This window comes from Pan troglodytes, chromosome 21, assembly GCF_028858775.2.
Source record: "Pan troglodytes isolate AG18354 chromosome 21, NHGRI_mPanTro3-v2.0_pri, whole genome shotgun sequence".
NCBI classification, from domain to species: domain Eukaryota; kingdom Metazoa; phylum Chordata; class Mammalia; order Primates; family Hominidae; genus Pan; species Pan troglodytes.
The window spans coordinates 50,696,859-50,722,911 of record NC_072419.2 but is presented as its reverse complement, the minus strand read 5'-3'; the positions used below and the strand labels follow the sequence as shown (position 1 = coordinate 50,722,911).

General features: G+C 47.2%; 1 pseudogene; it reads left to right on the top strand.

Annotated features, from left to right (window-relative positions):
• The first annotated feature begins 1,397 nt into the window (after positions 1–1,397).
• On the top strand, positions 1,398–19,888 carry LOC741501 (large ribosomal subunit protein eL43-like; annotated as a pseudogene).
• The last annotated feature ends 6,165 nt before the right edge of the window (positions 19,889–26,053 follow it).

Below are 26,053 nucleotides of genomic sequence, written 5' to 3'. Positions count from 1 at the left end.
TTACCGACATTACTAACTTGTGTGGCTAATTAAAAATAGTTCATGCTTCCCAACTGGGGCAGAGACTGGAAAAATAAAACAAAATAAAAAATCGTTAATGGTTATTAGGTGATACTATGTGCCAGGCACTGTTTCCAGTGCAACTAATCTAATTGAATCCTTATAACTGTATTATGATTATTCCCATTTTACAGAGAAGAAAACTGAGGCTTAGAGAGATTCCCTGTGGCCACACAGGAGGTGGCAGGGCAGCCTGTTTTGTTTTGTATTATTTTGTTTTGAGGCAGCGTCTCACTCTGTGGCCCAGGCTGGAGTGCAGTGGCACAATCTTTGCTCACTGCAACCTCTGCCTCCTGGGTTCAGGCTATTCTCCTGCCTCAGTCTCCCGAGTAGCTGGGATTACAGGGATATGCCACCACGCCCAGCTAATTTTATTTGCATTTTTAGTAGAGATGGGGTTTTGCCATATTGGCCAGGTTTGTCTCGAATTCCTGGCCTCAAGTGAGCCACCCGCCTTGGCCTCCCAAAGTGCTAGGATTACAGGCATGAGCCACCGCACCTGGCCAGTAGCCTGGTTTGGAACCCAGGCAGTCTGGCTTTCAGCTCTGCCCTCTCATCCACCGTAGCATATGTACCATACTGTTTTTTACTTGGTGTCTAGTGCCCCTGTTTGCAATAATAACTCCCCCTTATGGAGTGCCTGCTAATATGTGTGCCATTCTTTGACATTCACTACCCGAATCTCACATCAACCCTGGAAGGTGAAGGTACTTGTTAGTCTGCATTTGGTGGCTAGGAAAACTAGAACTCAGAGAGCTGAAAAACTTGCTCAAAGTAACAGAGTAAGTAAATGGCAGTAGGTGATGGAGGAGGAGTTTGAATTGGGGACGGGGAGGGTTCATACTCTGACCCTTGGGATTCTAAAGAACAAAGTGTCCTATACTCTTAAACAGATGCTCATCTGATGGGTCTGACCCAGTTTGAGGTCATGCGTTGCCCAACCAGTGGTCCGGAGCCTGGCTTGGCTTGAGAAGTGTCCAGACGCAGGCTGGGGGAAGTCAGAGGCTTGGCAAACACCAGACATGTTTGACCCCAATCAGAGGGTCGTGCAAAGCTTGTGACCCCCTGGGCCTGGGGTTCCCTAAGGAGCAAGAGACTCCTGTTTCTCCATGTGCCAGCCTTGTGCTCACAAGCTGCAGAATCAGGTCCTAGAACGAAGCTGGCCACCTCTCGGGACAGGGTAAAGAGATGCCCATGGGTTGGCTGTGCAGATTTCCCAGAAGTGGGAAGAACCTGGCTGTGTTTTTGTGGTCACACATTGATTTCCCAACCTGAGTCAGCATGGCTGCTTGGAGGTACAGTATGTCCCCTCTGTTCCCAGGGGCCCTGGATCCCAGCCTGGCTGAAGCATTTCCAAAACAGGGCCTGGAATAGTGAGGGAAATGGAAGGGGTGGAGATCCCAAATCCCCTCCGTCAGTACCAGCCACCCACCACTGTATTAATAACGCCCAGCATGGACTGAGTTCTTACCAGGTGCCGGGTCCCGTGCTAAGCATGTCGTATGTATTCACTTAACTAACCTTACAGAGATGCAGTGGAGTAGAGGCTCTTCCATTTAACGAAGGAGTAAACAGACTCAGAGAAGCCACATCACTTGTAAATGGTCCCACGTAGATGGAATTTGCAGGTCTGTGATTGTGGAATTCTGGAGTGTTAGCTCCGCAAATTCACTACTTCACTCAGCCCTCACCACAAACCCCCACCCAGTAAGGTGCTACCACCCGCAGTAAGGATATGAAAAAACTGAGGCTGGGGGTGGTGGACATGACTTGTAAGATGTTTCTAGAAAGCTCTGCTGTGATAACCAGTAACTGTTTTTTAAAAGCCCAGTCCAACTCTCTGGGCTCGGACCTAGTTCGCGGTGACATGGCCAAACCTACCAAGAAAGTCGGGATCGTCGGTAAATATGGGACCCGCTATGGGGCCTCCCTCTGGAAAATGGTGAAGAAAGTTGAAATCAGCCAGCACGCCAAGTACACTTGCTCTTTCTGTGGCAAAACCAAGATGAAGAGATGAGCTGCGGGGATCTGGCACTGTGGTCCCTGCATGAAGACGGTGGCTGGCGGTGCCTGGACATACAATACCACCTCCGCTATCATGGTAAAGTCGCCATCAGAAGCCTGAAGGAGTTGAAAGACCAGTGGACGCTCCTCTACTCTTTGAGACATCACTGGCCTGTAATAAATGGGTTAATTTACGTAACAAGAACAACAAAAAAGAGCCCAGTCCAAACCCACAGCTGCTAAAATTTGGCCATGGCTACCCAAAACCCCCACATTTACTATTACCCCTATACCCACCACATTCTCCTAGGATGGGAAGAGGAAGCAAAGAGTTCTTTGGTGACCATCTCCCTGGAAGGGTGGAATGGGGTCATGGGGGCTCTTCCGTGAGAGGGGCCACTATATGTAGAGATTAATGTGTGGCCATTATGAGGGGGCCCAGTGGTCTCGTGGGCATGGACATCTAGAGGCTGAGAGAAACGGGCTGCCTGGCTGAATCGGTGAAGGAGCCAGTGTGGGCGTGCTAAGGTAAGCCACATTCCCAGGACTTTCAGAGCACAGGCTGCTGGCTGGAGTGTTTCCCATGGGCCAGTGTTGGCAGAGAGCACCTACAAGGGGTCCTCTTGGGTCCTGTCCCCTAGAGCCTCCTGGAGGGGCAGAGGTGTGGCAGCAGCAAGAAGCTTGAGTTGGATGTTGGGTTCCTAAGGGCTGATGAAGGACTTGCAAGGGACCCCTATGAGGAGAGGTACATCCCCCAAGGTTAAGAGTGAGAGGGCCCCTGTGACAGTGGCCATCTCCATGGAGCCCACGACAGAAAGGGGCAGCTTGAAGCCAGCCAGGATGGTGGCAGCTCAAGGGAGACCCTTCCTCTCCCCTTGCCATCTCCAACACCCCCCACTGTACCCCACGGGTGGGTGAGGGAAGGAGAGATAGAGAAGGAGCCACCCACACCGCCTCCCTGAAGCAGGCCTGAGGGTGAGGGGAGAAGGTTTAAACCCAAATCAAATTGGGAATTTTGGTTAGAAGCTTGACTGGACATTCTCATTTCTAAATTGAGGTTGTGTTTGTGACCTAAAGTGACCATAGAATTGCCTGTTTCCTCAGAACAAGCAGAAGAATAATGGGGAGATTTCACCCAGTGGCAGGGAAAATGTTTCTCCACCAAATCTTAGAAAGGACACTGGGAGATACAAATTAAGGTATGCTTTGATTATGTCACAGGCTGGGTTTGTTCAACATGCTGGTCTCAGTGAGAAGGAGGATTCTCCAAAACAAGTCTAGGAAGCGAATGTTCCAGAATGTTCTAGAACTTGATTCATTAGGCAGGCAAGAAGTGTGCCTCTGGGAACCTCTTGAGCCCTTCATGGGCTAGCACACCAACATCATCCCCCCAGATGCTTCAGTTGTTGGCTTCTAATGGCTTACTATTTCCATTTCTACAGAGAACTGCCATCTCAGGAATCACCTCACCCTGGAGTTTATTCCCCTCACCCACAGGGTGGCTGGTAGCCAACAGCTGACTCGTACAGAGGTACACAAAGCCAGCCTTTTTGCTAGACTTTACCTGAGACCACATCTTTTCTTGTTTCCCTCCCTGTCTTGCTTCCCTTCATCCCTTACACGTTCTTTCCTTTATAAATCACACAGTACCTAATCTTTGCTTCAGGCTCTGTGTCTGAGGAGCTGAAAATGATTCTGGGCATCAGGAGGTGCTTTTGTGACTGGGCTCTTTCACTAGGTCTGAGCTAGGTAATCCATTAGCGAAACTTCTAGATCCTAAATCAAACTACATAGATTCAAATCACAGCACCATTACTTCACTGCTGTGTGACCTTGGCCAGTGACTAGTTACTACATCCCAGTTTTCTCATCTGTCATACAGAAGGCAAACACTGACCCACCTCACAGGGCTTTGCAAGGATTCAACATACAAAAGCACCTAGGATAGTGCCTGGCACAATCGATGGTGCCATTGTTATTCCTCCAGGCTAACAGCACTGACTAAGTGCAAAGGAAGTGGCTTTTTGCCATCTAGTTGAGGATGCTGTATCCTGGGGTAAGTGGCCAGATCATAGGATGGCTGTGGTTCAATTGTAATAAAATAATCACCCTTGGCCAGGCTGGTGGCTCACACCTGTAATCCAGCATTTTGGGAGGCTGAAGCAGGTGGATCACCTGACATCAGGAGTTCGAGACCAGCCTGGCTAACATGGTGAAACCTTGTCTCCACTAAAAATACAAAAATTAGCCAGGCATGGTGGTGCGTGCCTGTAATCCCAGCTACTCGGGAGGCTGAGGCAGGAGAATCACTTGAACCTGGGAGGCGGAGGTTGCAGTGAGCTGAGATTGCAACACTGCACGAGACTCCATCTCAAAAACAACAACAACAAAAACCCACCGCTTATGGAACCCCTACTATGTCCCAGTCCCTGTTCTATGTGCTGCGTATGTGCTTATATGCTAGTTCACTCTGTCTTCACTACCTTTCAAAACTGATGTAATTATCTCCTTTTTTATTTGAGATGCAGTCTCGCTCTGTTGCCAGGCTGGAGTACAGTGGCACGATCTTGACTCACTGCAACCTCCGCCTCCTGGGTTCATGCGATTCTCCTGCCTCAGCCTCCCGAGTAGCTGGGACTACAGGTGCACGCCACCATGCCCAGCTAATTTTTGTATTTTCAGTAGAGATGGGGTTTCACCATGTTGGCCAGGATGGTCTCGATCTCTTGACCTCATGATCTGCCTGCCTCAGCCTCCTAAAGTGCTGGGATTACAGGCATGAGCCACCGCACCCGGCCAATTATCTCCATTTTACACATGAAAACACTGAGGTCCAGACAGTCTAAGAAACCATCTATTAGATCCACAGGTTAAAAAAAATGAGTGCATCTAAAATGACTCTAATTAAAAAGGCCAGACTGGGAAGTAGTTTGCAGTTTCTTAAAAAGTTAAACACACGCTTATGTGACCAGCAATTGTATTCCTGCGTAATGAAAGCATTTGTCCTCTCAAAGACGTGTACATGAGTGTTCATAGCAGTTTTATTTGTAATAGGCAAAAACTGGGGGAAACAATGACATGCCCAGGGGCATGGGTGAAGAAACTGTGGCTTCTGTATCTTTCTTTGTTGTTTGTTTGAGACAAAGTGGAGTGCAGTGGTGCGATCACGGCTCACTGCAGCTCGACCTTAGGGCTCAAGCGATTCTCCCACCTCAACCTCCTGAGTAGCTGAGACTGCAGACAGGCACATGCCACCATGCCTGGCTAATTTTTTGGTGTTTAGTAGAGACACGGTTTCGCTATGTGGCCCAGGCTGGTCTCAAACTCCTGGGCTCAAGTGATCTGCTCGTCTCAGCCTCCCAAAGTGTTGGGATTACAGGTGTGAGCCACCGTGCTTCACCTGTGAGATCTATTAGCTTGGTGCAAAAGTAATTGCGGTTTTTGCCATTAAAAGTAATGGCAAAATGGCCGGGCATGGTGATTCATGCCTGAATGAGAGAAGTCAGACAGAAAGAGTACATATTTGCGGGGTGCAGCGGCTCATGCCTGTAATCCTAGCACTTTGAGAGGCTGAGGTGGGCGGATCACCTGAAGCCAGGAGTTCGAGACTACTAAAAATACAAAAAAAAAAAAAAAAAAAAAAATTAGCCAGGTATGGTAGCGCACGCCTGTGATCCCAGCTACTAGGGAGGCTGAGGCAGGAGAATTGCTTGAACCCCCGGGGGGCAGAGGTTTCAGTGACCCGAGATTTCACCACTGCACTCCAGCCTGGGCAACAGAGAGGCTCTGTCTCAAAAAAAAAAAAAAAAAAAAATTAAGACAGAGTACATATAGCATGATTTCATTTCTATAAAATCCCAGAAAATGTAAAGCCATCTATAGTGAAAGAAAGCAACCTATATTGGTGATGGTTACCTGGGAATGGGGTGGTGGGATGAATGGGGGATGACTTATAAACGAGCATGAAGCTTTTGGAAGCAATGGAAACACTTGGCATCTTGATTGTGGTGATGGTTCCTTGGGTATGTACATATGTTGAAACTCATCAGATTATTCAATTTAAGTATGTTTAGTTTATTGAACATCATTATATCTCAACAATGCTGCTTATTTTTTATTTTTATTTTTGAGACTGAGTCTCACTTTGTCACCCAGGCACGTTCTTGGCTCACTGCAACCTCCACCTTCTGGGTTCAAATGATTCTCCTGCCTCAGCCTCCCGAGTAGCTGGGATTACAGGTGTGCATCACCACGCCCGGCTAATTTTTGTATTTTTAGTAGAGATGGGGTTTCACCATGTTGGCCAGTCTGGTCTCGAACTCCTGACCTCAGGTGACCCGCCTGCCTTGGCCTCCCAAAGTGTTGGAATTACAGACGTGAACCACTGTGTCTGGCGATAATGCTGATTTTTTTTTTTAAACTAGAGTGGCACAATGAAGATTTGAACCCACGTATGTCTCACTGGACATATGCCCAGGAACTGGTAAGTTATAAAAAGACCTTCTTTATTGGCTGGAGACATAGAATTAGTCCAAACGGTGTCACCTCCAGGAAGCCTTACTGTCACTTCCATGGAGGACAGTGGCTGGGCCCACACCACCCTCCTGCCTGTCTTCGGCCTTTGCCAGTGGATCCTTTTCCCAATTTGAAGACTCCCCTGACATCCTCCTCCATGTTGTCCTCCAAATGTGCTGGCTGAGAGCCCAGCGCCTGAATCAGAGGGACCTGGGTTTGAATCCCACCTCTGCCATTGAACACCAGCTGTCTGACCTTGACTGTGTTCCTTCGCTTCTCTGGGCTTCAGATTCCCCATCTGAATAATAATAGAAGCTACCTTGGGATTGCCTCAAGGATCAAATGCGAGAGAGTTCACCTTAAACAATGAGTGGAGGGCCTGGTGTGTAATAAAGCACTCAATAAATGTTAACTATTATTGATCTTCACCTGGGCAGTGGCTGCTGACTGTTTAAGTTTCTCAGCCTTTGAATCAGTTGCTTCCGACCCAGCTCTATTTATTGACATGGAAAGATGCCCAAAGCGTACTGCTGAAGGGAAAAAAGCAGGCTACAAAAGAATATATGCCTCACAGGCCATTTTAAAGATCAAAGCTAACAATGGACATCTAGCTTCTAGTAGGGTACCTGGGACACAGGAAGCTGTCACTGAAAGCTAGCTGTGACTATTAGTAATATGAAAGCATTTTTGTAGTCCGTATGATGACACATTCAAATATTATGTGAGTTCCTGTGAAACGAGATGATATTTGCAATGTGCTTGCATCAAAGGGAGGTAGAGCTGCGTGTTCCCTTCTGCCTTCCTTCTGACACATTTCAGGGAGTGATCATGGGCAGGGCTTGAGTTGGCCTTGGGACCCATTGATTTGATGTGAATTTTGCTACTTTTTTTTTTTTTAAGAGACGGAGTCTCACAGTTTGGACTGCAGTGGCTATTCACAGGCGTGATCCCACCACTGATCAGGGCGTGAGATTTGACCTGCTCTGTTTCCAGCCTGGGCCAGTTCACCTCTCCTTAGGCAACCTGGTGTTTCTTTGCTCCCAGGAGGTCATGTTTTGGTCCTTTTTTATATGGCACTGGAATGAAAGAAAATAAAAACATTGCCCTTTGGCATTGAGACTACAAACTTGGGTTTAGGGTGCTCTTTGTAAGAACTGAGGTACTATAACAAATTAAACACTCGAGGGCGCTCCAGTCTATCAGCAATAGAGAGAAATACAAAAAGCCATGATAATAACGATGCTGTATGAATGCTGCTGTTACATTTAACAATGCTGTTTACATTTAACATTGAGTTCTTACTATGAGACCCTAAAATGTAGCAAGAGAGTCACAAACTTTATCACATTTTAACCTTGCAAACATCCCATCAGTTAGGGAATATTATCAAAGATTTTATAATAGGGCATATCGCTCTGTGGGATTTAAAAAATTTGTGTATTATATATATACATATATATATATGTATATATATAATTTTTTTTGAGACAGGGTCTCACTCTGTCGCCCAGGCTGGAGTGCAGTGGCACAATTGTGGCTCACAGTAGCCGAGATCTCCTGGGCTCAAGCAATCCTCCTGCCTCAGCCTTCCAAGAAGCTGGGACTACAGGTATGCACAACCATACCTGGCTGATTTTTTAATTTTTCTGTAGAGACAGGGTCTTGCCATATTGCCCAAGCTGGCCTTTGACCTCCCAAAGTACTGGGATTACAGACATGAGCCACTGCAACTGGCCTAAAAATATTTTTTTATGGAGTTGTAATTCACAAGTGTTGTAAAAGGTAAAAACATTAAGTGTACAGCTTGGTGAATTGTTACATGTGTATACACACAGGTAACCTCCATCCAGATCAAGATGTAAAGCTTTTCTAATATCCTTTCTACTCACTCCTACTCCCACCCAAGGAAACCATGCTCCTGATTCTATTACCATTTATTCGTTTTGCTTATTTCTGAACTTCACATAAATGGAATCATACATATGCAAACTTTAGGGTTGCCATAAAAATTCAGGATGTCATTTTTTTTTTTTGAGATGGAGTCTTGCCCTTTCACCCAGGCTGGAGTGCAATGACATGATCTCAGCTCACTGCAATCTCCACCTCCCAGGTTCAAGTGATTCTCCTGTCTCAGCCTCCCAAGTAGCTGGGATTACAAGCACGTGCCACCATGCCTGGCTAATTTTTTTTTTTTTTTGTATCTTTAGTAGAGACAGGGTTTCACCATGTTGGCCAGGCTGGTCTCAAACTCCTGACCTCATGATCCTCCCGTCTTGGCCTCCCAAAGTGCTGGGATTACAGGCATGAGCCACCGCACCTGGCCTCAATGTGCTCTTCTTAATCACTGTATAGTATTCTTTTTCTTTGTCTTTTTTTTAGAGATGGGGGTCTTGGTATATTGCCCAAGCTGGTCTCAAACTCCTGAGCTCAAGTAATTCACCTGCTTCAGCCTTCCAAAGTGTTGGGATTACAGGCATGAACCACGGTTCCCAGCCCATGAGCCACTCAATTGCTCTATAGTATTCTATTGTACAAATGTACCACCATGTACTTATTCCTTCTACTGTCGGTGGCCAAGGGTGGGTTATCTTAGAAAAGCAGTGTAGAGTGGTGGTAAGTGAATGCACTGTGGTATCAGAGGCCTGGGGGATTTGTCTCTTAGCTCCACCTCTTACTTGTGACCTTAGCCAAGTTACTTAATCTCCTTATGCCTCAGCTAACTCCACATTAATATGGACTAATAATAGTACCTCAAATGCTGTTGTATGGTTTAAAGGAGATATTCCATATAAACCACCTCAAATTAGTCCCAGCACAGAGTTAACTCAGTACATGTTATCTGTGTCATACCCATGAAACCTAGGAGAAGACTGAAGTTCAGAGGCTTGAAGATACTTGCTCAAAGTCACACACCCAGTATGTAACAGATCCCTTTGTCATGGATATTGACTAAATTAGAGTCATTCATTCATTCAACATTTTTTTTTGCACATCTATTATGTGCCAAGCACTCTTTTAGGACCTGAAACAGCCAGAAAGTTTCTACCAATATGAAACGTACATTCTTTTTATTTTTTTGAGATAGGGTCTCACTCTGTTGCCCAGGCTGCAGTGCAGTGGCACAATCTTGGCTCACTGCAACCTCTACCTCCCAGGGCTCAAGCGATCCTCCCACCTCAGCCTCCCAATTAGTTGGGACTACAGCTGCACGTTGCAACACCTTAGGGAGGTCTCACTAAGTTGCCCAGGCTGGTCTCAAACTCCTGGGCTCAAGTGATCCTCCTGCCTTGGCCTCCCAAAGTGCTGGGATTACAGGTGTGAGCCACTGTCTCCAGCCTAAATCAAATTCTTACTTATAGAAAGAAGCTTATAGACATGGCAAGGTGCCTGGAATATCTTGTTTAGTGTGTATATGTGTGTATATATATATGTATATATGTGTGTATACACACACACACACATATATATGTATATATACATATATATGTGTATATACATATATAAAATCAGGTCCTAAGACCATAAGCAGATGTGGTATGTCTGCATGGAGCCCCGTCTGGGGATACACTGAACAACCCTTTAAATAGCACTTATTCTGTGTTGCGTGCTGTGCTAAGCACTCCACAAATGGTTAGCTTGTTTCATGCTCCTAACATTTAATACCCTATGTGTGACAGGTGCTGCCATTATACAGTTTTGCAGGTAAAGAAATAGGCAGCGGAGAGGCTACACTCTAGCATGGTTAGGTTGCAAGCCAGCACGTGGCCCTGGGCACTTTGGTCTGAGTCTGTGCTCTTGACTGCTTAGCTCTGCTACCTCTGCTAAGAGCATTTCTCTCTGGGTAGTAAAATTTCCACATTTTGAACTTTCTTATTTGTACTTCTCTTTATTGGTTGAGCTTTTGTGATAAGTAGGTTCCGTTTTCATTTAAAAAATTACTGGAGTTCTAATATGGGTTTTTGATGTCTTTAAGAATTAACTATGAACGCCTGCAGGGAAGGCTAGAATCCTAAGAGGGAGTCATTTTGCCAAAGGGTCAAACCACTCCAGTCTCTTTTTGTGGCAATGAGATTACTGTCCTTGGTGTTGAGGACCCAGGGGCCAGCCCTGACTTCCTCCCACCCACTGTGATCCTGGGCAAGTCCCTGGTGTCCCTGTCACTACCTTCCAACAGCGAGGCACCTGGCATGGAGTGGCCCTTAATAAATATCCATTGGATAGAGGAAGAATGAACCACTGTCTCCTCTGGGCCTTGCTCCACCTCCACCACCACCAAAATCTGCTCCCTGCCTATCCTTGGGGCCTTGAGAATTAACGAATGAATGAAGTCACTGTAAAGTGCTCATTATTTACAGGTTTTTATATTTATTTATTTTGAGACAGAGTCTCACTCTGTGGCCCAGGCTGGAGTGCAATGGCACGATCTTGGTTCACTGCAACCTCCACCTCCCAGGTTCAAGTGATTCTCCTGCCTCAGCCTCCTGAGTAGCTGGGATTACAGGCACCCGCCACCATGCCCAGCTAATTTTTGTATTTTTAGTAGAGATGGGGTTTCACCATGTCGGTCAGGCTGGTCTTGAACCCTTGACCTCAAGCGATCCGCCCACCTTGGCCTCCCAAAGTGCTGGGATTGCAGGTGTGAGCCACCACACCTGGCCTTGTTTGTAGGTTTTTAGAAAGGCAAACAGCAAGCAACATCAGACCCAACCAGACGGATAACGAATGGTGACCCCCCCCAGGCTAGGGGAGTGTCCTTCCAAGCGTCCCTGAAACCAATGTGCAGGCCGCATCAGAGACAGGCCCAGGCCTCCCAGCAGCAAGGGCTGCTGGGAGTTTCCTGCCGGTGACCACCCCCACCTCGTGACCCGGCTCCTATCACCCCAGCCTCAGAAAGGCTGGGCCGCAGGGCCATAAATGCCTGCTATCATCAGTCCGTATCTCTAGAGCTGGGCTGTTTGCCAGGAGCCCTGCAATTATTTTTATTACATACAAGTCCTATAATTAATTTTTATCACTGTTTTCTCACAGCCACCTTGCAAGGAGGGCTAGTTTTGCTCTCTTTTGGTTTGGAGTTGGGGGAACTGGAACCCAGGCCTTGAAGGGGTTTCATGGAATTTCCTGGCTTTGCCCAAAGCTCTAGAAAGGGTTAGGGTTTGAATTCATAGACCGTGCTGGGGTCCGAGCAGAGAGTTGGCAGCAAGGTGGGGTGGGTGGTGGAGAATAGCCATTCAGAGTAGACGAAAGCCCTGAGGCTTGGCTGCTGCTTAGCTGTGTGACCTTAGGCAAGTCACTCAAACTCTCTGTGCCTTAGGTCCTTTTGTTTTGTTTTGTTTTGTTTTTGAGACGGAGTTTCACTCTTGTTGCCCAGGCAGGAATGCAATGGTGCGATCTCGGCTCACCGCAACCTCCCGGGTTCAAGCGATTCTCCTACCTCAGCTTCCTGAGTAGCTGGGATTATAGGCATGCACCACTACACCCAGCTAATTTTGTATTTTTAGTAGAAATGGGGTTTCTCCATGTTTGTCAGGCTGGTCTCTAACTCCTGACCTCAGGTGATCTGCCCGCCTAGGCCTCCCAAAGTGCTGGGATTATAGGTGTGAGCTACCGCGCCCGGCTCCCCCCACCGTTTTTTTTTTTTTTTTAAGATACATGGTCTTGATCTGTTGCCCAGGCTGAAGTGCAGTGGCCTGATCATAGCTCACTGCAGCCTTGAGCTCCTGGGCTCAAGTGTTCCTCTCGCCTCAACTTCCTGAGCAGCTAGGACTACAGGCAGGCATCACCGAGCCCAGCTAATTCGAAAAATCTTTTTCGGTAGAGATGGGGGTTTTACTATGTTGCCCAGGCTGGTCTTGAACTCCTGGCCACAAGCAATCCTCCCATCTCGGCCTCCCAAAATTCTGAGATTAATAGGCATGAACCACTGTTCCTGGCTGTGCCTTAGGAAGGAATAACAGTACTCACCTCATCAGTTAGTACACATGAGTGCTCAGTAACTGAGGTTCTATTGACTCTTGAGTCGGAAACTGGATTCATCCAGGACCTGTCCCACTGGATGACTTGGTCATGCCCCTTGCCATCTCTGAGCCTCAGATGCCTCATCTGTAAAATGGACATCATCTTGCCTGCCGCACCCCCTGGTCTCTCATCTCTAGTCGCATCGGTCTTCACAGCTTCCAACTGCCCCCAGCTTTGCCTTGTTAACTCCCAATTATCCACTCAGATGTTCTTCCTTCTCTCCCTCCCTTCTTCTCTTCACTCATTTAATAAATATTTTGTGACACCTGCTATGTGCCAGGTGATGGATAAGACAGGCAAAATCATTGTCTTCATGAAGGGGAGATAGACAATAAACTAAAAAAAGAAAAAAAGGGCCGGGCACAGTGTCTCACGTCCATAATCCCAGCATTTTGGGAGGCCAAGGCAGGCAGATCACCTGAGGTCAGGAGTTCAAGACCAGCCTGGCCAACATGGTGAAATCCCGTCTCTACTAAAAATACAAAAAAATAGACAGGCATGGTGGTGGGTGCCCATAATGCCAGCTACTTGGGAGGCTGAGGCAGGAGAATAGCTTGAACCCAGGAGGCAGAGGTTGCATTGAGCCGAGATCTTGCCATGCACTCCAGCCTGGGTGACAGAGCCAGATTCCATCTCAAAAAAAAAAAAAAAAAAGAAAAAAGAAAAAAGAAAGAAAACCCCAAATAAACAAGGGAATTGCAGACTGTAATCAGCATTTCCTAAGGGGAAGTTATAGTACCCTAAGAGGAAGTAACTGGGAAGGTTCCTTCCTAGAAAGGCCTCTCCAAGGAGACACTTTTGTTTTTTCATTTTGTTTTTTGTTTTTTGTTCTTTTTGAAACAGGGTCTGGCTCTGTTGTCCAGGCTGGAGTTCAGTGGTGAGCGCAGCCCTGACAATTGTATTCTTTTCACCTATTCAGCAAAGGGTTGTCAGATGCTTCCCATACTTGGAATGGATTATTTCCTCATTTGTTTTCCCTTCTATCCAAACACAATCCTGCTTTGTCCAGAGAAATATTTCCAAAGTAATGGTTTCTGTGTATGTGTTTCAAAAAATTTTACATAAATTTTGAAGTATAACACACATACGGCTTGGCATGATGGCTAATGCCTGTAATCCTAACACTTTGGGATGCTGAGTCGGGAGGATCACTAGAGCCCAGGAGTTGGAGGCTAGCTTGGGCAACATAGCAAACCCCCTGCCTCTACAAATAATAATAATAAATTAGCCAGGCATGGTGGCACGTGCCTGTATGTAGTCCCAGCTACTCGGGAGGCTGAGGTGGGAGGATTGCCTGAGCCTCAGAAGGTGGAGGCTGCAGTGAGCTGTGATGGTGCCACTGCACTCCAGCCTGGGTGACAAATATTTCAACTCAAAAGAAAACAAAAACCAAAAAACAGACATCAAAAAATACACAAACTCAAGTGTGCAGCTCAATGAATCATCACAAACAGAACCCCCATGCCACTGGGACCCAGATGAAGAAATGGAACCCGGCCAGGCTCCCAGAAGTCTTCCCTTTGCCCCTCCCAATCACTCACTAGCACCCCTCTCCAGGGTAACCACAAGCCTGACTCCTGACACCAGAGATGAATCTTGTCTGTTGTTAAACATTAAAGAAACGGAATAACACAGGATGTAGTCTTTTGTGTCTGGCTTATGTTTGTGAGATTCATCCATATTTTTCATAGCTAGAGTTTATTCTTATTACTGTATAGTGTTCTTCCATTGAATGAATATGCCACAGTTTCAAATAGTTTTTTGTTTTATTTTGTTTTTTAAGACAGAGTCTTGCTCTGTCGCCCAGGCTGGAGTGCAGTGGTGCAATCTCGGCTCACTGCAACCTCCATCTCCCGGGTTCAAGCAATTCTCTACCTCAGACTCCCGACTAGCTGGGGTTACAGATGCCCGCCACCACGCCTGGCTAATTTTTGTATTTTTAATAGAGACGGGGTTTCACCATCTTGGCCAGACCTCATGATCCACCTGCCTCAGCCTCCCAAAGTGCTGGGATTACAGTCATGAGCCACCGCACCTGGCCAGTGTTGTTGTGGTTGTTGTTTTTAACAGCTTTCCTGATAATCTGAGCATACATTCAATTCGGGCAGGGCAGCGGTGGAAGGAGAGCAGGAACTGGGTTTGACCCACAGGCACGTTTTGTTTCACACACCTTGTGTTTTTGTATTGTTGTCATTGAATTAGTTGCTGATGAAGATGGATGTTTGTCTCCTCCTGAAGGATCTGCCATTGCTGGTCCCCAATTCCAAGTGCCTGGAGTTGAGTCCTGGCTGCATCTTCTCAGCTCATGCATTCTATTCCCGTTTGCCACAGTCTCCACCACTCCCTGTTGCCCTAAAACCACTCACGGACATCACCCACCTGGCCCTGTAAACATTTGAGTCTTCCATTCTAGCTTTAATTCAGCAGAGGTGGCCAAAAATGCTTTATTCTAAGGTCTGCACAACAATGGGCTAATCAAGCAACTCAAGTTAGTTTATACGTGGCCTCCATAGTGTTAAACTTTGGGATGCATATTTCAGTGTTCAAAAATGTATTGTCATTATTACTATTTCAAAAATGTTTTAAAATATATTTCCATTATTATTATTATCATCATCATTATTGATATTATTACTGTCTCCAAAGACGTTTTAAAAATATATTTGCCTGGCGTGGTGGCTCACGCCTGTAATCCCAGCACTTTGGGAGGCCGAGGTAGGCAGATCACTTGAAGTCAGGAGTTTGAGACCAGCCTGGCCAAAATGGTGAAACTCCGTCTCTACTAAAAATACAAAAATTAGCTGCGCATAGTGGTGCATGCTTGTAATCCCAGCTACTTGGGAGGAGGCTGAGGCTAAAGAATCGCTTGAGGCCGGGAGGTAGAGGTTGCAGTGAGCTAAGATCATGTCACTGCACTCCAGCCTGGGTGACAGAGCGAGACTTCCTCTCAAAAAATAAAAAATAAAAATATATTCAAATATATAGTACGGGTCAAATTAAATATGGCAACTCTGGACCCAGATGGCCTGGAATCAAATCCTGGCTTTACTACTCAGGAGTTGTGTGAACTCAGGCAATTACAGAAACTTTCTGTGCGATTGTATAAAGAGAGATGTTAATATTTACCTTGCTGGGTTCTTATAAAGATTAAATGAGCTAATACTTGTGAAGTCAGTGCCTGGCACAAAATAAGTATTCAACATATATTGTTTGTTTGTTTACTTATTTATTTATTTATGTTGAGATGGAGTCTCGCTCTGTTGCCCAGGCTGGAGTGCAGTGGCACGATCTTGGCTCACTGCAACCTCTGCCTGCCGGGTTGAAGCGATTCTCCTGCCTCAGCCTCCCAAGTAGGTAGAATTACAGGCATCTGCCACCACTCCCAGCTAATTTTTGTGTTTTTAGTAGAGACGGGGTTTCGCCATGTTGGCCAGGCTGGTCTCATACTCCTGACCTCAAGTGATTCGCCCGAGTCAGCCTCCCTAAGTGCTGGGATTACAGGCGTGAGCCACTGTGTCGGGCAGCTAGCTATTTATTCTCTTTAAAATTAGTATGGGCAAGCTGATCATTTGACCTGCTGGGGTCACCAGCCATCCTAATCTGCTGAGACTGAGGGAGAGTTTCAGGACACAGGACTTTCAGAGCTAAAACTAGACAAGTCCTGGGCAAAAGAGGATGAGTTGGTCACCCTAGCCCTGCCTAACGGTAATATTTCACTCCAGTTTAACAGACTGACCTTTTACTTTTATTAAATTACAGGTTTAATGTTGAAAATGATATTTGCACTACGTATTGTAGAACCCCTCTCAAGCATCCCTATGATATAATTTCTGCAAAACACTAATCTTGCTTACATTTTCCTCACGTTACAGATTGGGAAAGTGAGGCCCAGGGGTGCAAACCAGTCCAATATTAGCGGCAGAACTCTTCCCTAGACCCGTCTTGAAGCTGCTGCCCCATCATTTCCTCCAGGTAGCTGGTGGATACTGTTTATCTGGTGCTCACTACGCACTAGGTAACACTGTAAGTGATTTTCATTAAATTTAATCTCATTCAATCTTAGGAGGTGGGTTCTACCATTATAACCATTTTAGAGACGGGGTGCTCATAGTTGTCTTCTGTCCCACTCACCCACCCATACCCCTGGGACTAGAATTCATTCATTTGGTACATCTTTGCCTGATTGTGGTTTCCTTGGAACTTTTGTTACAGGGAAACTCACCAGGGTTTCCTGGGTCTTGTTTAGCCATTGAGCCTAAACTTCTGTCTGTTTTAAGACTTTAAGACTTTTTTTGGGGGGGGTGGGGGGGACAGAGTCTTGCTCTGTCACCCAGGTTGGAGTGCAGTGGCGCAATCTCAGCCCACTGCAACCTCCACCTCCCAGATTCAAGCAGTTCTCCCTGCCTCAGCCTCCCGAGTAGTGGCTTGGGATTACAGGTGCTCACCACCATGCCCAGATAATTTTTTTTTTTTTTTTGGTATTTTTGGTAGAGACAGGGTTTCACCATGTTGGCCAGTCTGGTTTCAAACTCCTGACCTCAGGTGATCCGCCCACCTTGGACTCCCAAAATGCTGGGATTACAGGCGTGAGCCACTGCGCCTGGCCTTGTTTTAAGATATTTTTAAAGGACCTTTTGTTTCAATTGGCAAATGTCTGCTGCTCTCCTACTACTGGGGCTATGTGGTGACTGACAAAGAGACTTTGCCCTCAAGGACTCGAGGCTGCTGGGGAACCCCGCTCACCAGGGTCTCTCTCCACTGCACTATGGCCAGCTTGAGGGCAAGGATGGGGTCTTTTCATCTCTGTGTCACTAAGAGGAGATCAACAGCAAGTGTGGAAACTGGCAGATCACACCACAAAGCAGAGAGGCCAGCAGGAGTCCAGGATCCCAGCCATGAACTGTCGGGCTTCAGGCAGGGAGCAGTGGGAGACCCAAAGTCTCCGTGCTATTGATATTTGGGGCTGGCTAATTCTGTTGTGGGGGATGTCCTGTGCGGAGCAGGATGGTTAGCACTATCTGTTGCCTCTGCCAGTAGCATCTTCTCTACCAGTCATGACAACCTAAAGTGTCTCCAGACATCACCGAATGTCCCCTGGGGGCAAAGTTACCCCAGATTGTGAACCACTGGCTTAACTGAAGCAAACTTAATGAAGGAAGTGTTTGCAGAGGTGAGGCATGCAGGGACTGGCAACAGTGGGGAGCTGTTAGCACCCCAAGGCCAAAGAGGTGAGAGAGAGAATGGTGTTACTTGACCCAGAGATAGCTGGAGCCATATAAGTGAGGCTAAGACAGGAGTTAAGACCATGGAGAAATTCAGCCACTGCCAAAATTAAGGCAAAACAGGGAGGGAGCTGGGGGTGGCATAAACATGCCCAGTTCTCCCTCATCCTGCCCTTTTATCTCTGCCGATTCCTCCCCTTGGCTGAATGTATTGTGATGTCAGAAGGCACAGGTGCCTCCAGGCCACAGAGCAGGACAGACAGGGTTGGAGATTGGACCACTTGTGTGTGGATGAGGTGGGTAAGCGGAGAAGAACCATCACAGGGAGGCAGGAACAGGCCCCAGAAGACAGGACATTTGTGTACTTCTTGGAGGACGTGTACTTCTCCAGTTGGAGAAAGCTGGGAAAGCGTATCTCACCAGCAGGAAGAGCAGGCATGAAGCCATGGAGCTCTGAGACAGCCTGGCTCCCTGCATTGTTTATTTAATTGTGATTGTTTGTTTGATTGATTCTGCTCTGTGTGCATGTGGTGAAAGTAAAACATTTCAAAAGGTACAAAAGGGCATAAAATGAGAAGTACGTCTTCCTCCCACCCCGACCCCAGCTACCCAGCCCCCCAACACCCACCCCGAAAGCCATCTCACTCTCCCGTCTCTCATCGCCTTCTGGAAATAGTTGGTGCACATGCTAGCTTGTGTCACTTAAACTCCTAATTTGATTTAATTTCACAGGTGTTTGCAGAGCCCCTACTGTGTGCAAAGAAATGAACTGAGCTCTCTGGCCTCACACCCTAAGCCCAACCCTGATCCACTAAGCACTGGCAGCTTCAGGCCCACCACTGCTGGCCTCCCATCTCTTTCTCCAAGCAACGGGTAAGCCTGTCACAGTTATGTTGTTCAATTTATTTTATTTTATTTTATTTTATTTTTTGAGGTGGAGTCTTGCTCTGTCACCCAGGCTGGAGTGCAGTGTAGCTATCTCAGCTCACTGCAACCTCTGCCTCCCGGGTTCAAGCGATTCTCCCACTGCAGCCTCCCGAATAGCTGGGATTACAGGCACCCGCCACTAAGCCCTGCTAATTTTTGTGTTTTTAGTAGAGATGGGGTTTGACCATGTTGGCCAGGCTGGTCTTAAACTCCTGGCCTCAAGTCATCCACCTGTCTCGGTCTCCCAAAGTGCTGGGATTAGAGGTGTGAGCCACCATGCCCGGCTTCAATGGATGTTTTGTGGATTGAACTGAATTAAAACTGAACCATCGGTGAGAAGCAAATTATAATGCAGGAGACACATAAACCTTCGGTGTGGTTCAGGAGACCATGTGTTTTGGGGAGAGGAGTGAGGGTTCTGTCTCCAAAGACTTGCTCTTGCTGGAGCCAATGGACAGTTAGTTGTCTAAGAAGGGAATGCCTATAGTGTGACCTAGAGGGGGCGCTAGAGTGTGAGCAGGCTGGGACTTGATCTGGCTTTGTGGGACTTGATCTGGCTTAGATCAGTCCAGGGAAGATCAGATCTTGCCTGGCTACCCCCAGCTGGTGTCTGTAGCCCTTGGGGGAGTTTAAGACCAGGAAAGGGGAGTTTCTGGCCAGCTGCAGAAATGGGGAATTCCACAAACAACATGTAAACTTGTCAGTGCCTGGAAGCAAACAACCAAATCTGGGTATCAGATGCCCAGGCAGAAGCCGGGAGGCCAGAGCAGCCCAGGTCTCCAGGAGCAGACAACGACCAGGCTCTTCCTTGCCTGCCCTGCTCTTCCCTGCTGATGTCTTGTTCTCTCAACACCCGGCTCTTTCCTGACAGTGCCTGTGTGTTGAGCACTTCCGGACAAACACACCTGCCATGATGGACCACATTTCTGTGCAGATGCTGAGTACACACCGTCTCCCACTCCCACGGCTGCTTTGCAAGGACAGTGTTAATGATCCTCACTTTGTAAACAAGGAAAACTGAAGCTCAGAAAGGAGGGATGGAGGGCGGTAAGGTTGGGCATCCTACACGTATGGTGATATTGAACATTTTGTGTTGAAGAATGATGAGTGTTGAACACAGAATCAGAGAATTTTACTTTATTTTATTTTTTGAGAAGGAGTCTCAATCTGTCACCCAGGCTGGAGTGCAGTGGCGCGATCTCGGCTCAGGGCAACTTCCACCTCCTGGGTTCAAGGGATCCTCCTGCCTCAGCCTCCTGAGTTGCAGGGATCACAGGCGTGCACTACCAGGCCCGGCTAATTGTTTTGTGTTTTTAGTGGAGACGGGGTTTCACAATGTTGGCCAGGCTGGTCTCAAACTCCTGACCTCAAGTGATCTGCCCACCTTGGCCTCGCAAAGTACTGGGATTACAGGCGTGAGCCACTGTGCCTGGCCAAGAATTTTAGAATCATAAAATCTAGGAGTCCTGGGCTCCCAGGTTACCAGTATAACCCACACTGCCACCAACTCCCTGTCCATTCCCCACACTGTAAATGAAATGTTTCTCTGGGGCCCACCTCCCATTCACTCAGGCCTCTTCTCTCACCTGGGATCTTGTTCCAGACTTGTCTCTTGTCTCTCCTTCCAAACCCGTACACAGGAGCCAGAGGCATCTTTCCAAACTACCAAGCAGATTGTGCCACTCTGCTGCCCCTTAAAACCCTTCCCTGGCTCCCCTTTGCCCTCAGGATAAAGTTCAAACTCCTTGACATGGTTTACTAGGTTCTCAGTCATCTGGCCACAGTCTGGCCACTCTGCCTTCTACCGCCCCCCACTCCCAACTCTATACCAACCCATACAGAACTCGTTTTGCTTCACCAGATGTGCTGGATGCTGGCTCTCTCCCCCGACCCCTGGACCTTTGCACTGGCTGTTCCTGCTACCTGGAACACAGTCTACAACACCACCTCCTTCTCTGGTTGAAGTCCTCTCTCTTCCTGTTTGCTCTGAGGACAGTTTCTGCTCACATCCCTCCTGAATATCTGGGTTGGTGTTCCTTCATTTACCACAGTCCCCACCCCAGCTGCTGTGCTTACCCATGTGACAGAGATCACTACATCATGTGTGCCCGTGTGTTTGCCTGTGTCCCCATCCACTCATGAGCCACAGGAGGGCAGATATCGGGATCATCTTTTCTCTACTGAATCCCTAGCACCCAGCACTGTGCCTGGCAGAGAAGAGTTGTTCAGCCAAGATATATGTTGATAAATGAATCATAAGATGTTAGAATCACAAGCTTTTAGAGCCATGGACTTGGTGAAACAGAAGCCTAAAGTCTCAGAATTATATAATCCTAGACTTAGCATTAATTATACACAGAAACTGAGAATCTCCGAATCTTAGGTTCTCAAGGTTGAAAGAATTCTTACATAGGCATCTTGTCCAAGGACTATCAGTGGATTAGGAAAGTTTTAATTGTGCCCTTCTATATTATTTAATGTATATTTTTACGTTTATTTATATAAAAACTATAATACATTTGTCTTTCAAACATTTATTTTATTTTAATAAAAGTTTAGTTGGCGCCTAATGAGTGAGAATGCACTCACCGCAGCGGCCCCAAACATTTATTTTTATAATGTGTCCTTCTATATTTATTAAGCACTTATTTATTAACCAATATTAATTAGCCTATTTATTCTGTGACCAGACACTGTGCTAGGCAACTATGTGAGTCATCTATGGCTGCATAACTAATTACTAATTACCTTAATTTTAAAACAACAAACATGTATTATATCATAGTTTCTGTGTGGTAGGACTTCAGAAATGGCTTGGCTGGATGGTTCTGGCTTAGATCTCTCATGAGGTTGTAGTCAAAATACCAGCTGGGACAGTGATCCCCTGAAAGCTTGACTGGGGCTTGAGAATCCACTTTCAATTTGGCTCACTTGCATGGCTGGCAGTTGGCAGGAGGCCTCAATTCCTCCCATGTGGACCTTGCCATAGGATTGCTTGAGTGTCCTTACAGCATGGCTGCTGGCATCCCCAGAGCAAGGGATTCAAGGTGGCAAGATGAAATCCACAATGCCTCTTATCATCTAGCCTCAAAAGTCACACTCCGTCTTTTTCACAATATCCTAGTGATTACACAGACAACGCTATTCAGTTTGGGAGGGGAGTAAATAATGGTGGGAATACCAGGAAATGGGGATCACTGGGGGACATCTTAGAGGCTGGCTGCCACAGCAGCATTGAATGAGACTAGAGTCTCTGCTCTTATGGAGTTAACAGTCTAGGGAGGGAAGGATAGAGGAAGACAATCAAACAAGACAATTAGTTAGAGCTGGAGTAAGCAAACTACATTCATAGGCCAAATCCAGCCTACTGCCTACTTTTGTAAATAAAGTTCATTGAACTCAGCCACACCCATTCACTTACATATTGCTTATGGCTGTTTTACGCTGTAAGAGCAGACTTAAGTAGTTGCAGCACGGACTGTGTATCCTGCAAAGCCTCATGTATTTAGCCAAGTGATCAGGGAAGGCCTCTCCAAGAGGCAACGTTTGAGTAGGGACCTGAATGTTTAGAAGCAAGTGGCCATGAGAAGAGCTGAGGACAGAATGTTCCAGATAAAGGGAACATTAGGGTAAAGGCTGTGAAATGGGAACAGCTTTAGTGTGTTGAGGAAAAGGGAGGAGCCCAAGGGGGCTGGAATGGAGTGACCATGGGGAGATGATCTCAGAGGCGTGATCAGTAACCAGGTTCTGTAGGACCTTAGGGCCCTGGTGAAGAATTTAAAATTGTTCCAAGAATGATGGGAAGCCATTGGAGGGTTTTAAGCAGAGAGAGGTAGGATCTGCTGGGGATGGTAGAGATGCCTGGTGTAGTTTGGCCCCATTCTTTGAGCAAGATGGTGCCTCTACTGGCCCCCTAAAGTGCAGCTGTCCTGGAACCTGTTAGTGTTGACAAGACTCAGGTGAAGACCTTTGGCATCATCCCATAATTACATGTTCAGGTCTTACCAATCCTTCTGACCTGGAAGTCCTTTCTTTTGACTCACTCTGAGTCCCTTGCTGTCCCTTGCCAGCCTGCCTCTTCTGGATCTAAGAAATCTGTGAAGTTGGAAAGAACACTGCATTTTGAGCCCTGGGTTCCAGACCGTGCCCTTCCCTGACTTGCCTGCAACAGTCCAGCAGCCTCTCTGTGTCTCAGTTTCCTTGTCTGTAAAATGAAGGGAGAGTCCAGTCTGCCTGGCCCAAGACCAGGTGATTAAATGTCCTAGGAAGAGCATGAAGGGCGTGTGGCAGCATGGGTTGGGATGGACTTGGCCAGACTGGGGTTGCTGAGGTGAGCAGTGGGAAGTAGGGGTGGTTGGTACATTGGGAAGAAGGCTTCCGGCTAACCCTCCTCAGCTTGAGTTTTTAGTTTTTTTTCTTGAGATGGAGTCTTGCTCTGCCTCCCAGGCTGTAGTGCAGTGGCGTGATCTTGGCTCACTGCAACCTCCGCCTTAGCCTCCGGTTCAAGTGATCCTCCTGCCTTAGCCTCTGGAATAGCTGGGATTACAGGTGCCCGCCACCCCATGCCTGGCTAATTTTTACATTTTTAGTAGAGACAGGGTTTCACCATGTTGGCCAGGCTGGTCTTGAACTCCTGACCTCAGGTGATTCGCTCGCCTCGGCCTCCCAGAATGGTGCGATTACAGGTGTGAGCCACCATGCTGGCCTGAGTTTTGAACAATAGGAGAGCTCACTGCCTCCCAGAGGCCCTTGGGATGGCGGAGTTGGAGTTGTCCAGCTGGGACCAAGACCTCTGAGGGAGGAAGAGCCAGGGGGCTAATCCACATCCAAGTCATCCTCAGATGTTAGGAAGAGCACAGTATCTGTTGTCAGAGAGAGCCCTGGCACCATCACTGATTTGCCCTGTGGCCTCTGTGTCCTCAGTTTTCTCATCTGTGAAATGAGATAACCTGACCGGAGATGCTTCTGCTGTAAGCAGCACTAGCATTTTATGTACCACTTAGAAAAGACACTGCCAATTAATTGTGACAATGCCTCCTTATCACTTAGAATTTTTATTTTCTATTTATTAAAAGGCTCTTTGAGACTTAGACATAGTTTTTGAAATTATATATTGGCAGGGCACTGCAGCTTACACCTGTAATCCCAGCACTTTTGGAGACCGAGGCGGGAGGAGGTCAGGAATTTGAGACCAGCCTGGCCAACATGGTGAAAACCCATCTCTACTGAAAATACAAAACTTAGCCGGGTGTGGTGGCGGGCACCTTTTATCCCAGCTACTCGGGAGGCTGAGGCAGGAGAATCGCTGGAACCTGGGAGGTGGAGGCTGCAGTGAGCCAAGATCTTGCCACTGCACTCCAGCCTGGGTGACAGAGTGGAACTCTATCTAAAAAAAAAAAATTGCCAGGCATGGTGGCTCATATCTGTAATTCCAGCACTTTGGGAGGCCGAGGTGGGCAGATCACTTCAGGTCAGGAGTTTGAGACCAGCCTGGTCAACATGGTGAAACCCCATCTTCATTAAAAATACAAAAATTAGCCAGGTGTGGTGGTGCGCACTTGTAGTTCCAGCTACTGGGGAGGCTGAGGCAGGAGAATTGCTTGAACCGGGAAGGTGGAGGTTGCAGTGAGCCGAGATCACACTATTACACTCCAGCCTGGGCGACAGGGCAAGATTCTGTCTCAAGAAAATAAAAAATCATATATCACCCTTGTGCACACACAAAAAGGAAAATCTGGGTAAGATAGATTAGGTAAGGAGTTTCAAAATCTCATAGCATCCAGCCCACTGAGGTCACTTTTCTGCCCAGAATCTTCATTGTCTATATTTTTCCATGCAATATCATCTTCCATCCCATTAAATGCTTTGTTCATACAGCATTTCTTTTTTTTTTTTCTTTTTTTCTTTTTTTTTTTTTTTTTTGAGACGGAGTCTCACTCTGTTTCCCAGGCTGGAGTGCAGTGGTGTGATCTCGGCTCACTGCAAGCTCTGCCTCCTGGGTTCACACCATTCTCCTGCCTCAGCCTCCCGAGTAGCTGGGACTACGGGCGCCTGCCACCATGCTCGGATAATTTTTTGTATTTTTAGTAGAGACGAGGTTTCACCGTGTTAGCCAGGATGGTCTCGATCTCCTGACCTCATGATCCACCCACCTTGGCCTCCCAAAGTACTGGGATTACAGGCGTGAGCCACCACACCCGGCCCATGCAGCATTTCTTGAAAGAACACTCCACTATTGTCTCCTGGATTTCCTCCCAACCCACTTCCTCCTATTCTGCAGGTTTTGCCCCAGGTGCTTTCTTGATCTTATCAGAAGGTGTTAATGGAAGGTTTTGGGAAACAAGCAGGACCCTGGTCCCTTCCTCAAATGGTCCTTAAGTCATTTTTGATGAAATACAAAGGGGGTGCAGTTGTCCAGTTAGGCCACTGGAAATAATGACCAGAACCAACTAGGTCAGGGCTACCACCTGATCAAACCCTTAGCAATTGTGGGACGCCATTGATTTAAAGATGCATCCTGATTTCAGAGATACCATAATGTGAAAAAAGGCATGTCATAGAATGTTTAAAAACATTGCAATAAGGCTAGACGCAGTGGCTCACACCTGCAGTCCCAGCACTTTGCAAACTGAAGTGGGGGGACCAGTTGAACCCAGGAGTTTGAGATCAGCCTGGGCAACATAGTGAGACCCTAAGTCTCCAAAAAATTTAAAAATTTGCCAAGCATGGTGGCATGTGTCTGTAGTCTCAGCTACTTAGGAGGGTGAGGCAGGAGGATCACTTGAGCCCAGGGGATCGAGGTTGCCGTGGGCCATGATTGAGCCACTGCACCCCAACCTGGGTGACAAAGCAAGATCTGTCTCAAAAAGAAAAAAACTCACAGGGTTTTATGTGAGGATGAAATGAGGTAAATGAATGATGGTCCCTGACCACAGGCCCCAGAATGCTCGGCTCAGCACGGCCCCTCCCTTGGCATTGCTCAACTCTCCCCTGACTCCTCTCAGCCCAGGCTATTGCCCTCCCTTGCAGGGCCAGCTCAAGTTTATAACGACAATCGCTGCCCCTTGCAGACGTGATCTCAAAGCCATAAAGGCTTTTACAGTTTCACTCTCCCCCCTAGATAAGACTGGGGAGCCCTTCCCAAGGCCAGGGAGCAATCTCAGAGCCACAGGGGGAGGGGCTGGGCGTTGCACAAGTTGGGAAATGGAACAAGTTTTATGGCCCCAACTTCGCTAAAAATATCACGTTCTCAGATCCTTGGCTGGAATCTGCTAGTGAAACCTCAGCACCTGCAGTGGTATTCACTCATT